Source organism: Camelus bactrianus, unplaced genomic scaffold (genome assembly GCF_048773025.1).
Source record: "Camelus bactrianus isolate YW-2024 breed Bactrian camel unplaced genomic scaffold, ASM4877302v1 HiC_scaffold_154, whole genome shotgun sequence".
Classification (NCBI taxonomy): Eukaryota; Metazoa; Chordata; class Mammalia; order Artiodactyla; family Camelidae; genus Camelus; species Camelus bactrianus.
In genome coordinates, this window is record NW_027413924.1 from 717,100 (window position 1) to 733,480 (window position 16,381).

At 35.8% G+C, this 16,381-nt stretch overlaps 1 pseudogene; it reads left to right on the forward strand.

Moving 5' to 3' along the window:
• LOC141576643 (large ribosomal subunit protein uL16-like) overlaps positions 1 to 15,176 on the forward strand; it is a 39,793-nt pseudogene extending 24,617 nt beyond the window's left edge.
• The last annotated feature ends 1,205 nt before the right edge of the window (positions 15,177 to 16,381 follow it).

The following is a 16,381-nucleotide window of genomic DNA, read 5'->3' on the forward strand; positions in this document are numbered from 1 at the left end:
GTCCTTTTGCCCCTTTGCTTACACTTACTCATTCAGAGTCCCAGGCTATATTCCACCATGGGGACCCTGTGAGAGGTCCTCTGTGGAGTCTGGTTATCTGAATGGTGCTCCCTAGATGGGCTTAACAATAGAAGCCCTGATGGCCTTTACGTATTCATTGCTAAACCAATATGGTTGCTTTCTATTTTTCTTACCTGTAGTATTTTACACACACACACACACGCACACACCTTTTTTGTGTTGTTGAGATATAATTCACATGCCAGAAAATTTACCCTTTCAGAGTATACATTTTAGTGAGGTTTAGTTTATCCATGAAGTTTTGCACCCATCACTACTATTGAATGCTTTATCATTCTCATCACCTCAGGAAGAAACCCCAAGCCTATTAACAGTCCCTTCCCATCGCCCCTCTTCCCAGTTCCCTGGCAACCACAAATCTACTTCCTATTTCTATGAATTTGCCTATTTTGGACGTTTCATATAAGTGGAATCATACAATATATGGCCTTTTATATTTGGCCTTTTTCACTTAGCATAATGTTCAAGGTTCTTCTATGTTGTATTGTGTATCAGTACTTCATTCTTTTAGGTCTGAGTAATATTCCATTGTATGCTGATACCACATTTTGTTTATTCATTCTTCAGTTGATGGTCATTTTGATTTTCTCCAATTTTTGGCTATTATGGATAATCTAGTTTTTGTGATTACATTCATTCTTCAAAAACATTTCTTTCTTCATATTATGTCCCATTCTTGTCAAAACTTTCAGGGGCTCCCTATTGCTTGTACAACAAAATAGAAGATGCCTAGTTCGCATTAAAAGTCTTTGCTACTTTCCTTTCCAACCTTCTTTTCCATTGTGTTGTAGTTTGTTATTTCTAAAATATGTGCTACATATGAATATAGATTATGTAAATGATATATATAATTTCATCAATTTAATTCATTTTTAAATGATCTAAATTTTTAAGAATAAAGACTTTATTTACAAACCAAAGAGTAGATTGAAGGTAGATATTTAGTCTGTAGAATTAGAACAGAATAAAGTGAAACATTATAGAAAAACAAAGAAAAAAATTTTCTGGATTTGACCATAATGTCAAACAGAGACATTCATTTTCATATAATGTGAAAAAGCACCTCATTTGAGTCAGCCTTTGATATGTGGAACTCATTCAAACCATTCATTTTCTGGTTAGCACGGTTATTTTTTTCTGGGGCCACAGTTTTTCTGTTTGTTTTTTTTTTTAAATCCAGATAGAGTCAATCTTTTTCCCCTTTTGACATGTCTGAAATTGTTAAAAAGGAAATATTTTCATATAAACTTAAAAATTATTTCCCGACTATTTTTTGCATATACACACACAGATATAAATGTACAGTGGCATTTTTCTCCCATTATATGGAAAAATAGAACACAGTATATAGACAAAAAAATTACAGTATATCTTAGAAATCTTTTCATAATAGTACATTGAGAACATTCTCATTTTTTTTCCTGCAGGATAATTTCTCTAAGATGTGTATCCACTTGAAATGTGATTACCTATACTTAGAAAAAGAGAGAAGGGGATATAAATGGGAAAAAGGAAACAATGTGCAGATGTTTGGACTTTGTTTATAGGTTAAAACAATGGAAGATAAGAAAATTTAAGTAATTGCCCAGGATCATGCAACCAGCGCAGTGTCCTTATGCTAATCTAGGTGTTTCCAAGCTCCTGGCCTCCCTGCTGTATCCATGTTGCATTTGATGAAAAAAAGGAGAGAGAAATCATGCCAACTTCTTTTTCAACAGAAATAATAGAATTCCAGACTTTATTTTCTGGATTAGTCCTTTAAGAAATTTTGCATTCTGAAGCCTCTAGGTGTGCTTTTCAATCTTCAAAAGGACTATTTCTGATATAAAAAAGTATCATGAAATGATAGTAAATAAAACACTTTAGCTCTTTCCCTTCTGTGCGCCACTGAAGATCCTGGTGTCACCATGGGCCGCCACCCCGCCTGGTGTTACCAGTGCTGTAAGAACAAGCCACACCCAAAGCCATGCTTCTGCTGAGGTGTCCCTGATGCTAAGATCCGCATCTTTGACCTGGGGCTCAAGAAGGCAAAAGTGGATGAGTTCCCACTCTGTGGCCAAATAGTGTCAGATGAATATGAACAGCTTTCCTCTGAAGGGTCCAGACATGTATGCGGGGTGACTTTGGAAAGCCCCAGGGCATGGTGGCCAAGGTCCACATTGGCCAAGTCATCATGTCCATTGGCACCAAGCTGCAGAACAAGGAGCATGTGATTGAGGCCGTGCACAGGGCCAAGTTCAAGTTCCCTGGTCACCAGAAGATCCACATCTCAAAGAAGTAGGGATTTACCAAGTTTAACACAAATGAATTTGAAAACATGGTGGCAGAAAAGTGGCTCATCCCGGATGGCTGCATGGTCAACTACATCCCAAATCGTGGCCCCCTGGACAAATAGCAGGCCCTGCACTCATGAGAGCCTTGGTGCTGTCCCCTCCTTCCACACAACCACCAATAAATCCTACTTTCCTGTCAAAACAACAACAACAACAACAACAACAACAACAACAACAACAACAACACTTTAGGATGAATTGAGTAAAGTACTGAAAAAGAGACCCCAATATACATAGGTATTTATCACAGGCAGCATTTCAGATTGGTGAGGGAGAAGATGGATGATCTGATGATTTTTTAAAAATTTATTTATTTATTATTGGTTTACAGAAGTATTTTTTATTTTGGTGGGAAGAGGTAACTAGGTTTCCTCATTTTTAGAGGCGGCACTGGGGGTTGCACTCTACTACTTGAGCTGTACCCTCCCCAGTGATTTGGTGACTTACGTTGCAACAAATTTCTAATTTGTCAAAACAACAACAACACCACCTGTTCATTGCTTCAGTCTTTACATAAAAAATAATTTACAAATTAAACAAAAGATAATATAAAAGGACTTTGTGAGGTTAGCTTTCTTACTAGACTGAACTGAGTGAGTACAGCCATGAAAATTTCATTTTTTTCTTGATCACTGTATTTTTGTGTGAGTTCTGTTTGTCATGGGTTTTCTCCAGCAAAAGTCCCACTGTAGAAGAGTGAATTTTCTCAAGACTTTATCAGGTAAAGAGAGTGAGAGGGAGCCAGAGACCAACTCCCAAGCTGTTCCAAAACTCTTATATTTATTGAGAATAGTCAAAAAATTAATCACAGTGAAATACATCATAGGAATGTGTAAGGGGTATGGTGTATGTGCAGGGATGCCGGTCAGCAGTTTCAGTTCATGAAAAACAAAAACATTATAATCTTAATTTATACTTAGAAGGTTATAATATTGATAATACAAATGGTTATTTTAAGCCTCAAACAATCATGAGCAAGGCTGCAGTTTACTGAATAATTGATAATGAAACCCCAGGCCACAACAGAGTCTCCATACTATGATCAGAAATCATCTAAGCACACGACGCAGCCCAGCTGCCCCCAGCTGAGGGCTAGGTCAGTTTTCTGTGAGCAGGAGTGACCTACACTATCCACCTGCGCCTGGTAAGCCAAGCACGTCCTGCTGGTTAGGGCGAGGGATGAGCTATGGTTTTCCATAAGCAGAAGCAGCCCTGAGTCTGTGACCTTGAACTAAGCAAAGTGAGCAAAGCATGTCTCTGTTTTCACGGCGAGGAGACAGTTAGCGGGTCCCTGCTAGCACAGCAGCTTCAAGGCAGCTGAGCGAAATCCCTCAGTTAAGGCGGTGACTGGCACTGAGAGTTCAGTCTTTTGTGCTTTTGGACATTTTGCTTTGAAGGAGCAGTATAATGACAAACACAGAAAGCTTGGGTTTTGATTATACATTTCTTATGTGTTTACATAAAGGTGAGAATATGATTTCGTTAAACAATCATTATAATATCAAAGTTTGTTAACCCAAGTTTGTGCTCCCACAGTTTTGTATTTTCTGTAATTGCTCCTTAACACCAACTTGGGGCAGGCTCACAGCTTTCCTGATGTGTTTTAGTTACAAAAGCTGTAGTTGTGTTCTCGTCCCTTATTAGGTGTGGCCAGTTACAGGAGGGACCTGTCTTTCTCTGTGCTCCTTCACTCCCCTCTCCCCATTGCTGGGAGTTGTACATTTATGCAGGCTTTTTTGGATTATCTGTTGAAATAAGGTGCCGATGCCCTGTGACTCAGGAGCTGTACCTCCAGGAGCTGAGCGCTACAGATATGCTCATACAACCTTATCTGAAAGGTGAGTCCTTTAGAGATGAAAATTCTTTGTTCTGATAGAAATTCAGCACATCTGCAGCCTGTGACTTAGTGTTTACTAACAAGAGAGCTGCTAAACCTACCCCAGCTCTCCTGGCACAGTGGTGAGGTATGTTATAGCCTACTTACTGGATGTTTAGCTTGTTCCCAGTGATTTTTAGTATAAAAAATGCTGCAGTGAGTATCTTGGTGTACATGCTACACACTCATGAGTGCTGAAAAAGTGTCTTACCTGCTGTAGCTAGGAAAGTTTTCTGCTTTACATTTTCCCTCCTCGTACTTCAAGGAGCACAGGAGAGCTCAGTTTAAAGTCACAGCTGATTACCTGCAGGGGTGTGTGACTGATGACAAGCCCTTGGCCCTTCCTGAGCAGGAGTTTCTGCAGATCTGGGCCTCTCAGACTGACCTGGGACAGTGGTAACAAATCACTCTTCACTGTTGCCCGCGATCAACTTCTCCACCTTCCTCTAGGGCTGTGTGTCAGTCAGGGTGCCATTAGTATTTGTTTTGAACAAGACAACCCATTGGTGAGAGAGCCCCGTGCTTTTCTGGTCCCCTACCCCACTGTGATGCCATTGTGCTACAGTCGTGTATAGTTACTGACTCACAAAGCCTCTTCAACTGTCATTAAGTGGGTAATACTGCAGCCAGTTGAAAACTATTATAAAAATGTTGGCAGAAATTATATAAGATTTTTTTCTGATTTTCTTGGCTTCTCTTTATCTTCTCATTCCTTTAGCAAGAAGCAATGGTAGTTTAAGTTACTTAACTTGAATATCTGCCCTAGCACATGTCATTTTTTTATTATCCCCATGAACGTCTGGGTCAACAGTAACAGTTTCTTCACAGGTACAGAAATAACTTGATATGATATAAAAGCAAGACTTTATTCTGATTTATTAGCTTTGTTTTTTCTTTGGTGGTTTTACTTTTTTTTTTTGTCAAACTCAGGAAAAACTACCAAAATATTGCAAAGATTTCCCATGTAGTCTTCATTGAGGTTCCCCAAATGTTAACAACTTACACAGTGACAGTGTAGTTATCAAAATCAGGAAACTAACACTGATACAGTACTGTTACCTAGTCTCCAGGCTGTATTCAGTTTTCACCGGTTGTCTCAGTAATGTCCTCCCTCTGTCCAGGATCTGATGCAATTGCATTTTAATTGTCATGTCCCCTCTTAGTTTTCTGTAATCTGAAACAATTCCAAAATCTTTCTATGTCTTTCAAGACTCTTATACTTTGAAGAGTACTGGTCAGTAATTTCGTAGAATGCCCAACAATTTGGATTTGTGTGGTTTCCCCATGATTCAATGAATGTTAAACATTTTTGGTTAAGAGAACTCTACAAGTGACGTTATTAAGCTTACTAGGAGGCACGTGCTACTGATTTTTACAATTACTAGTGATGCTAATTTGTTCACTTGGTTTAGGTGATACAATTGGGGTTGTCTGCTGTAGTTGTGCTTTTCCTTTGTAATTAATAAGTGTTCTGTAGGCAAACACTTTGTGACCAGGTAATTATCTCATTTTTCATCATACTCTCTAATTTTTATTTTCATTGGTGATTCTTACCTGAAATGATATTATTACTGTGGTGTTTGCCAAATGGTGATTTTCTGTTTCCATCATTCCTTCTGCATTTATTGGTTGGATCTCCTATAAAGAAAAGCTTTCACCACCAAGCCCATAAAAACCAGCAACACGGCGCCTTTGAGGCCACCCCCCCCTTTTGGAGACAGCCCGAATTCTGTCTATGGAGTATGTACCTACTTTTAATCTGAGCACCCAACCCCCACACCTCGTGGCCTTTCTCTTGCCTTTCAATGTATCTCTCTGAATAAATCTACTTTCAATCAAAAAAAGGAAAAAAAGAAAAAAAAAGAAAAGCTTTCCTTTCTTAGTTATGTGTTCAATTATTAAATCTATATCAGAATAGCCTTGAGGATTTTTATTTTACTTATATCAAATATACTAACAGATTCTTAGTCTATGGATTCAATCTATTACCATCATTACTATTTGTGCTGTAATTACTCTAGGTTTGGCTCTAGGGAACCCTTTCAAGAAGGCTTCTGGCTCATCATTTTTTGAGGATTGACTGTCTTTCTAGTACCACAGGATGTCCCAGGCTCATCTTGTGCATTCTCTGCTCTAGCCCTGGAATTAGCCATTTCACCAAGGAAGATTAGCTGTCTTTACTGAAGATTGGAATTCTTCCATACTCTTTCCCTGATAATTGTATCTCAGCATTTTTAAAAAATCTTTCCAATATAAAACTACTTTGGAGGTTATGGGTATGTAACTCTGCTGTAGAGAAGTTAGTTTGTATCCAGTAATTCCCTTTGTAATAGATTCTTTATAGTTCCCAGCAGATTCATCTTGCACTTATTAAAGCGGGAGGATTTCTGCACAGGTTCCACTGTGCCAAATATGTTATTTCATGGAAACATGATTGAAGATTTATTATTTACAAGTCATTCTTTCCTAGACACTTGAACTTAAAACTAAGGGAGGCATTAGTACCCCATGTTCTTAGAATGAGTTGTTTTGGCACTACAGATTTCATTCATACTCTTCATTAATTTATCTTGTATACATCTGTAAATTAACTTTACTAGTGGTTCTCAAAGTGTGGTCCCCTACCACTAGTAGTGCCAGCCTCCTGTGGGAACTAGTTAGAAGTGTAGCCTTCTCGGGTAACACCCAGAGGAGGTAGTGTGGGTTATCAAGCCCTCAGGTGATCCTGATGCAGGAGAAACATTGCTGTGTCCATTTCCTGTAAATTGTTTCCAATTACTGTTGGAGGTACAGAGTGCCAGTTTATCCGTTTGCTGTTTTATATTATCTGTTTTACCTAGCTTGTAGGGGTAGTGAGTTATTTTGAAGATTAACTGTCTGTTCTCTCCTCCCCTTGAATCTGGTAGCCTCAAATTTACTTTCTGTCTCTATGAATTTGTTCATTTTAGGTATTTCATACAAGTGGAGACTCATACAATATTTGTCCCTTTTGCCTTGTTTATTTCACTTAACATAATGTTTTCCAGGTCCATCCATGTTGTAGAATGTGTGTCAGAACTTCATTCCTTTTCATAGTTGAATAACAGTCCATTGCATGTATATATCATATTTTGTTTATCGATTCATTTGTTAATGAACACAGGTTATTTTCACTTTTTGGCTATTGTGAATAAGGCTTGCAATGAATGTTGGTGTATAAATATTTTTTAGAGACTTTTTTCAAATCTTGTGTATATATCTAGGAAGGGAATTTGAGGGTCATATGGTAATTCTGTTTTTAACTTTTTTAGAAAATACCAAACTATTTTCCACAGTGTATGTATTGTTTTTATTACCACCAACAATCTACAGTTTCTTCATATCCTTGCCAGTGCTTATATTTTGTTTTAAAAAAAGTATTAAATTTTTAAAATAATTATGGCTATCCCAGTAGGTGCAAAATGGTGTCTCAGTGTGATTTTTATTTGCATTTCTCTAATGGCTGATGATGTTAAGCATTTTTTCATGTGCTTTCTGGTCATTTATATATCTCCTTTGAAGAAATGTCTATTCCAGACCTTTGCCCATTTTAAAATTAATTTGTTTGTCTTTTTGTTGTTGTGTTATAGAAATTCTTTATATATTTTAGATATTAAACCCTTATCAGATATATGGCTTACAAATATTTTCACCCATTAGGTAGGTTATCTTTTTATTTATTGATAATATCTTGATGTACAAAAGTTTTATTTATTTATTTTAAAGTTTTACATTTGATGAAGTCCAATTTATCTATTTTTTCTTTTGTTGCTTGTACTTTGGTGTCATATCTAAGAGCTACTGCCGTGATAATGGCAATCCACGATAATGAAGATTTACCCCTGTGTTTTTGCATAACAGTTTTGTGATTTTAGCTTTTATATGTAGATTGTTGGTCCATGTTGAGTTAACTTTTGTATATGGTGTGACGCAGGGGTCAACTTCATTCTTTTATGTGTGGAAATCCAGTTGCTTCAGCACAATTTGTTGAGGAGACCTTTCTTTCTCCATTGAATGAACTTGGCACCCTAATCAAAATCACTTGAAAATAGATTTATGGCTTAAAGTCTGGACTTTCAGTACTGTTTCATTGGTGTATATGTCTATTCTTATGTACTATGTTGTTTTGAAGATACATTTCTCATGCTGTTTTATATACTTTTAAAAAACTTCTTTAGGCACTTTAAGTGTTATTTTAACTTTCTGTTCTTGATAAGACTAAAATTATGAATAACTTTAAACATTTAAAATATTGCACTTAGTAAATTATAAAGAAGTAACTTTAGTATTATTTGATATGTACACTCCTGGGCTTCTGAGGGAAGCATGAAAATGCACAAGACTTGTTTCTGTTCTCTAACAACTTGCAACTCCATTCATTTACTTTAAAAGTACTATACTTTTGCTTTGCCATTCTATGTTTTCATGTGAGTCCACCCTTATGATGTCGTTAGTATAGTATAAGAGATGCTTATCCCTGTTGCAGCAAAGATGTAAAATTTAGATATAGTTTTTTTTTTTGCTGTTGTATAGTTTGTATCTTTACGTTAAGCACCTAATTTTATTACTCTTGTTATGTTTTTATAATTCATTTCTGTTATATTCTGCAACTAGTTTCCTAGAGTATGGGTCTTTCATGTTTTAGTTTTTTATGAAAGACACTTTAAGCCAATATACTACTGAAGTTTGCCTCCTTCTGTATGTTTTTACCCATCCATCTGCAAACACGGAATCTGTCTTGGGCAAATTTATATTCTGGTGCTGAGACTTTTTCACTGTGTGTTTTGCAGATAGTGAGATGGGCTATTGTAATGTGAAATTCCAGGGTAAATTTCTAGTAGTTGATAGCGATGTTCTCAAGCATGCGCTCCTCTTGCAAGAACTTAATTATGTTTATCTTTAGTTACTCTTGCCTAGAATAGCACTGTGTGATAGAAATATAATTTGAGCCACATATGTTATTTAAATATTTCTAGTACCCTCATTTAAAAGAGTTAAAAAGGGCTAGATATAATTTTAATGTATTTTATTTAATCTGACATATCCAGGATATTATCATTCTAACATTTAAATAATATGACAAGATTGAGATATTTTACTTTTTTTAAAAACCTTTTCAAGTTTTTGGAACTATGTGTTCACTTTATATTTATTAAATAAATTTTGTAATTTTTTTTTAAATTGAGGTATAGTCAGTTTACAATGTTATGTCGATCTCTGGTGTACGGCACAATTCTTCAGTCATACATGAATATATATATATATATATATTCATTTTCTTATTCTTTTTTACCATGAGCTACTATAAGTAATTGAGTGTATTTCCCTGTGCTATACAGTATAAACTTCTTTATCTATTTTACTTTTTTAAACCAATCCCTTGAAACCTAGTAGGTCTTTTACATATTGATTGGATCACCAAATTTTCATCAAAAATATTTGATCTTAGTTGAGACTTCAAACAATTTATGGTTGAAAATGTAGATTCACATGACTAAGTTGTTCCAAAGAAACTTATACTTTTCAATATCTGAATTAAGTGCCAAAAATTTTTCTTTTACTATTTTTATTTATAATGATAAAACTTGTTTATGCTTTTTTTGAATTTGAAGCAAAAGTTTAACAGTTTCAAATCTGTGCTAATTAAGCAAATTCACTAATTCTTGTGTCAACTTAGTGTTATTAACATCATTTCCTAAGGATATTGCATAAGTTGAACAACAAGTTTAAACTCGATCAAAACAACAAAGTGTTCAACTATTTCTGATTATTTTTGCAGCCAATTTTTACAACATTCTGTATTGTAAATAAAATATTCTGTACATTGATTCATGTTAGGGAAAAGTGTAAAATCTTTATTATCAAATCATATTATTGTAGATTCATCACCAGTTGTGGGTTCTGGCCAGCAGAAGTCCCACCGAGATGGAATAGCTATTCAAGACTCTGTGGAATATTCAAGAGAGCGAGAGGGAGTTGGGAGCCTCGAGCCTCTCCAATCTCCCACATTTATTGAGTACAGTCAAAGGAGGAATGCAGGGATTTAGGGAAGGATAGGGTGGGATCACAATGAGTACAAAGGCTTTGTTTATTGTTGGTGTTTGGCTCAAGGTCAGAAGACTCTTTGGTGAATCCTGTTTGTGTTGAGCCTTTCAGCTCATCAGGGCGGAACGTATGAGAATCAGCTGCTTAACAACTTGGACTCAGGCGGCTGTGCCTGTCTTAGGTTGCCACCCTCAGGGGATCTTACTTGTCATTGGCTACCCAGCCTTCTCACCTCAGAGTCTGCAGATTTTTACCATTCCAGCCCAAGGCTGTTTTGGGGATAGAAGACTAACAGCAGGCACGCCCAGCGTTTATAGCCATGGACCTGGGTCATTGCTAAAACTTCAAGGCAGTTACTAAGCAAGTCTTCTTTAAGGAGATAAGCGGCTGGGATCTGTTACAATTTGTTAACCCAATCATGGGCTCCCACAATTATAAGAACTTTCAATTTCAACATAAATGTCTGTACCTGTGTAACTAGGTCATAGGTACAATTTCTCTTTCTTTGGTACTTCAGGCCATGGTTGTTTACCTGTACTGAGATACCATTGAGAAAACATGAGCACTGCCATTTTTGTCTTTGATTATTGAATATTGAAAAAAATACTTTCTTAATCAGCGGCAATAATACAGTAAATCTTTGTGAAATTCTTCCTCTACTCAACCATTGAGCAAGGAACACAAGATTCTTAAATGTATTGTTTTCTATTTTTTCAATAGTTTTGCAAGCTGGCTAGGATTCTTATTATTTTCACGCACATACTTATCAGTTTAACAATTTAATACATGCTATGTTTCATAGCTTTAGAATGCTGAGCACAAACATTTTCTCATTCTATTTTTTGAGAAGGAGGTAATTAGGTTTAGTTGTATGTTTATTTTTGATGATGGCACTGGGGATTGAACCCAGGACCTTGTGCATGCTAGGCACACACACTATCGCTGAGCTATACTCGCCCCCTCACAAATCTACTCTATGTATGTCATATAATGGAGCAGAGCAATAAGAGGAGTATCAGTTTCTTCTTTTAAAAATCCAATAAGTGTAGCTTTTTAACCTAACATGGCTGGAGCTGTCTATTGAGACAGAGACTAATATTTTAATATATAGCTGAAATTCTTTGGCTGTGTAAAAGATGAAAAATAATCCATGCTACAATTTTGATTTTTTAAGGTTCATATTGACATTTATTCTTAAGTTTGGAAGTTCTTTCAAACAAAATGCGTCTAAAGTTGTACTTTGGTAGTGTCTCTTGTATCACATGGCTTATCTAAAGCTAAAAGAAAAGTAATTTCTCATATTTTGAATCTACTGATTTTTGATACAGGTCTTCCATATGATGGACAGTAGTTTGGTGGCTTAATTGAAGGCCTTCTACTTTTTCTATAATATCTGTTTTAGTATTCCTCATAATTTTCTAATAACATATCTATAATTGAAATAATTTATTTACCATCTCTCTACTTAAATGTGGTTTCTTCCCTCTTTCCTTCCTTCCATCCTTCCTTTCTTTCTTACATCTCTCTCTCTCCCTCCCTCCCTTTCTTTTCGCAAGAATCCATGTCATTTTATAGCTTACTAGAGTAATAAGCCCATATTCTTTAAAAATCTTTTAAAAATGTTTTTTGGACATTTACTTCTGATCTCAGGTGAATAAGTTTTTTGCTTCTCTTTTGACTTAGGAAACTTCTTATGAAAATTTACTATGTGTTTCCTGAAAATGTCTCTTAATATTGTCTACTTTTTTTGTTTAAAATATTTTTATATAAGTAATAGCTTTTAAATTTTGCTTTACCAGAGATACTTGTGATTACTATTCATGTTAAAATTCGTGCATTGTTTTCTTCCAGTCTCACTTCACTGTACCGGTGGCAGTGCTATCACAGCATCTGCTCACTTCATGTCTTTGTGTTACATTTTAGTAATTCTTGCAATATTTCATAATTTTTCATTATTATTATACTTGGTGTGGTAATCTGTGATCAGTAATCCTTGATGTTACTATGGCAATTGTTTCGGGGTGCCAAAAACCACACCCATTTAAGATGGCGAACACAATCGGTAAAGACTGTGTGTTCTGGCTGCTCCACCAACTGGTCATTCCCTCATCTCTCTCCCTCTCTTCAGGCCTGCCTATTAGTTAATACACAAAAATATTGTAATCAGGGTGATTAATATCCCTACAGTGGTCCCAGTGTTCAAGTGAAAGTAAGAGTTGCATGTCTCTCACTTTAAATGAAAAACTAGAAACAAGTGCAGTGAGGAAGACATACTAAAGCTGAGATAGGCTGAAAACTAGGCCTCTTGTGCAAATGAGCCAGTTTGTGAGAAAAGGAAAGCTCTTGAAGGAAATTAACAGTGCTTCTCCAGTGAATACACAAATAATAAGAAAGTGAAACAGGCTAATTGCTGATACGGAGAAAGCTTTATTGTTCTAGATAAAAATCTAATCAGCCACAGCATTCCCTTAATCCAAAACCTAATCTAGAGAAAGGCCCTAATTCTCTTTAATTCTCTGAAGGCTGAGAGAGGTGAGGAAGCTGCAGAAGAGAAGGCTGAAGCTAGCAGAGGTTGGCTGATGAGGTTTAAGGAAAGACACAATCTCCATAACACAAAAGTACAAGGGGAAACAATAAAGGCTGATGGAGAAAGTACAGCAAGTCAGCCTCAATATCTCAATAAGAGAATTCATTTTGGTGTCTACACTAAACAACATGTTTTCAGTGTTGATGGAACAGCCTTATATTGGAAGATGCCATGTAGGACTTTCACTCGGGTCTAACATTGCTGGTGACTTTAAGTTGAAGCGAGTACTTATCCAGCATTCTGAAAACCATCAGGCCCTGAAGAATTATGTTCAGTCTGCTCTCTTGTGCTCTATGAATGGAACAACAAAGCCTAGATGAGAGCACATCTATTGACAACATGGTTTATTGAATATTTTAAGCTCACATTTGAGACCTCAGAAAAAAAAAAGATTCCTTTCAAAATATTTTTGCTCATTGGCAAGGTAACTGATCACCCAAGAGCTCTGATGGAGATCAATGTTATGTGCCTGCTAACAAAACATGTTCTGCAGCCCATGGACAGAGTGACTACAACTCTCAAGTCTTATTATTTAAGATATATTTTGCAAGGCTACAGCTGCCATAGGTAGAGATTCCTCTGATGAATCTGTGTCAAGTACAGTGAAAACCTTCTGAATAGGGTTCCCCATTCTAGATGCCATTAAGAAAATTTTTGACTTGTGGGAAGAGGTCAAAGTATCAACATTAACAAGAGTTTGAAAGACATTAATTCCAATCCTCCTGGATGACTTTTTGAAGAGTTTAAACCTTCAGTGGAGGAATGAATTACAGATGTGGTGGAAATAGCAAGAGAATGAGAATCAGAAGTGGAGCAAGGAGATGTGACTGAATTAGCTGCAATCTCAGGATAAAATGTGAATGGGTGAAGATTTGCTCCTTATGGATGAACAAAGAAGGTGATTCTTGAGATGAAATGTACTCCTGGTGAAGATGTTATGAAGATTGTTGAAATGACCAAGAAGGATTTAGAATGTTACACAAACTTGATAAAGTGACAGTAGGGTTTGAGAGAATTGAGTCCAGAATTGAAAGAAGTTTTACAGTGGATAGAGTGCTATCAAACAGCATTACACATTAGAGGGAAATCACTTGTAAAAGCAAGAGCCAATTGATGCAGCAAACATCACTGGTTAATTTTTAGAAATTACCACAGCCACCCCAGCTTCCAGCAACCACCGCCCTGGTCAGTCAGCAGCCACCAACATGGAGGCAAGACCCTCCACCAGCAGAAAGATTACAGCTCACTGTCAGCTCAGTGGATGATTAGCATTTTTTTAACAATAAAGTATTTTTTGATTAAGGTATGTATATTTTTTAGACATAATGCTATTGTGTACTTATCAGGCTATAGTATATTGCAACTATAAATTTATATGTACTAGGAAACCCCAAAACTCCTGTGACTTGCTTTGTTGTGACATTGGCTTCATAGCAATAGTCTGGAATTGAGCCTGCAGTGTTTCCAAGGTATGCCTGTACTTGCATTTTCTTTGTGGCGTACCTCATAGTCATGCAAAATTAAAAAGAGAAAAAACATTTCAAACATTGTTTATGGATAAATACTATTTCGTAATCAAACATTTGGACACATGTATTATATTTGAAGTCATGGCTCATCCCCCATTATTCTCCAAGTATTCTGCAGGAGTACTTGGGGAGTGGGGGCATGTCTATATTTTAAACCTGCTTTCATCATTTCAGTGAAAGACCAAATGACAACAAAAGAGGGGAGTAATTTTGTTTAAGAGCTCTCACACAAGTTAAAATTTAAGAACATTTCATCTATAGAAGTCTATAGAGGTCTCATCAGGCTTACAACATATCTTTAAATTAGGAAATTTAATTTCAGTTGACATGGACTGTGGAAAGAGGTTAATGGAATTCAAGTATTTAATATTCTGAGTTTGGGTATGTATGAACATGTTTTATTATGCATACCTCAACTGCTTTGTGGTTTTTAAAGCTAGGGGTCTCTCAACTATTTATAGCACCAGCCTTTCTCTCTCTCTCTCTTTCTTTCCTGTTTTTTCTTTTATCTTCTTTTCTTTCTTTCGTTGTTGTCCTTTGAGCAAGTCAAGCAGTAAGTTCTCCATGTTTCTGATTTCCCCAAAATAAATGTAAATAGTTATTCCATTCTCAGTCATGATCTGTGAATAGAGAGGGATGTCTAAAGACCTGTTTTAAAAATCATAGGAGCAAGTCTATGAATAAAAAAAGGAATTGAAACTTGTCAACTAGAGAATTTCTCTAACAGATTGTTTCCAAATGCATTCTGTAGGAGTAGTCACTAGATATGGCCCTTGAAGAAAGTTTTCTGTGATTAAGTTTGAAGAAACACTGAGTACCATAATAGTGGCCTATTGATGAGTCATAATGCACAATAGTATGTTAAAGATTCTGAGACATTTTACAAGAAAGAAACTTGTAAAAGCTTGTTTATGTTTTGTTTCTTAAACTTCTTGGACAGTGGAATTCTTTTTTTATTTGTCATATCTGATGTATGAGGAATGCTGCCCTCTAGAGGCATATATATATATATATATATATTTTTTTTTTTGGTTGGGGGAGAAAACTTTCTTATATAGTATCTGTCTAACATGAGAAAAAGGACAAATCTCATAGACTAAATTCCAGAAATTTAATGTAATTGTATATTTTTCATTTTTTAATGTTTTCTTTTAAAAAATCTGAGACAAGATACTATATAAAGCAACGGTGAGAAGAGAAAGCAGTGAGACCTACTGGTACCATCTATGTAAGAGCTGGTTAACATTTTCAAATCAGGAGTTCTTAGAAAAAAATAAATAGAGCTCTATCTCTAATGTCCATATGTCTTTAGTTGGTTCTCCCAATTTTCAAGAAATACATTATTTTTCTAAACATATTTTCCTTTTCTGCAAGTTTACTTAAATGATTTTTATAAAGCTAATACTACACAGATGCCAAAATTGGAGAGACGGTACTCACACAAACTTCACACATTACTTTTATTTTACAAACACTTACATAGAGCTTACATACTACAGTGTGATAATGGCACAGAACAGAGGTAGAAATTAACAAAACAGAACAGTGTCTAGGAAAGGATCTATATAAAATGGAGTTTTGCATGCAACACAATTGGCAATTGAAATAGTGAGGAATGGCAGATTATGCAATATATTTTGAGATAAATGATTAGGAATAGCCCATAAAAATGAAAATATTAATTTAAAACAAGTACGATTTCTAAAATAAAGGAATTACAAGACAGAAGAGAGCAAGAAGATGAGCACAAGACTGTAAAGAAATGGAAATGGTGCAAGCATAAAAATATGCTCAGTTGCAGTCACCAGAGACACTGCAAATTAACCCAACCAGATACCAGCATCCTATCAAATTAGCAAATAAATAAATAAATAAATAAATAAATAAATAAATAAATAAATAAAGTGATAAT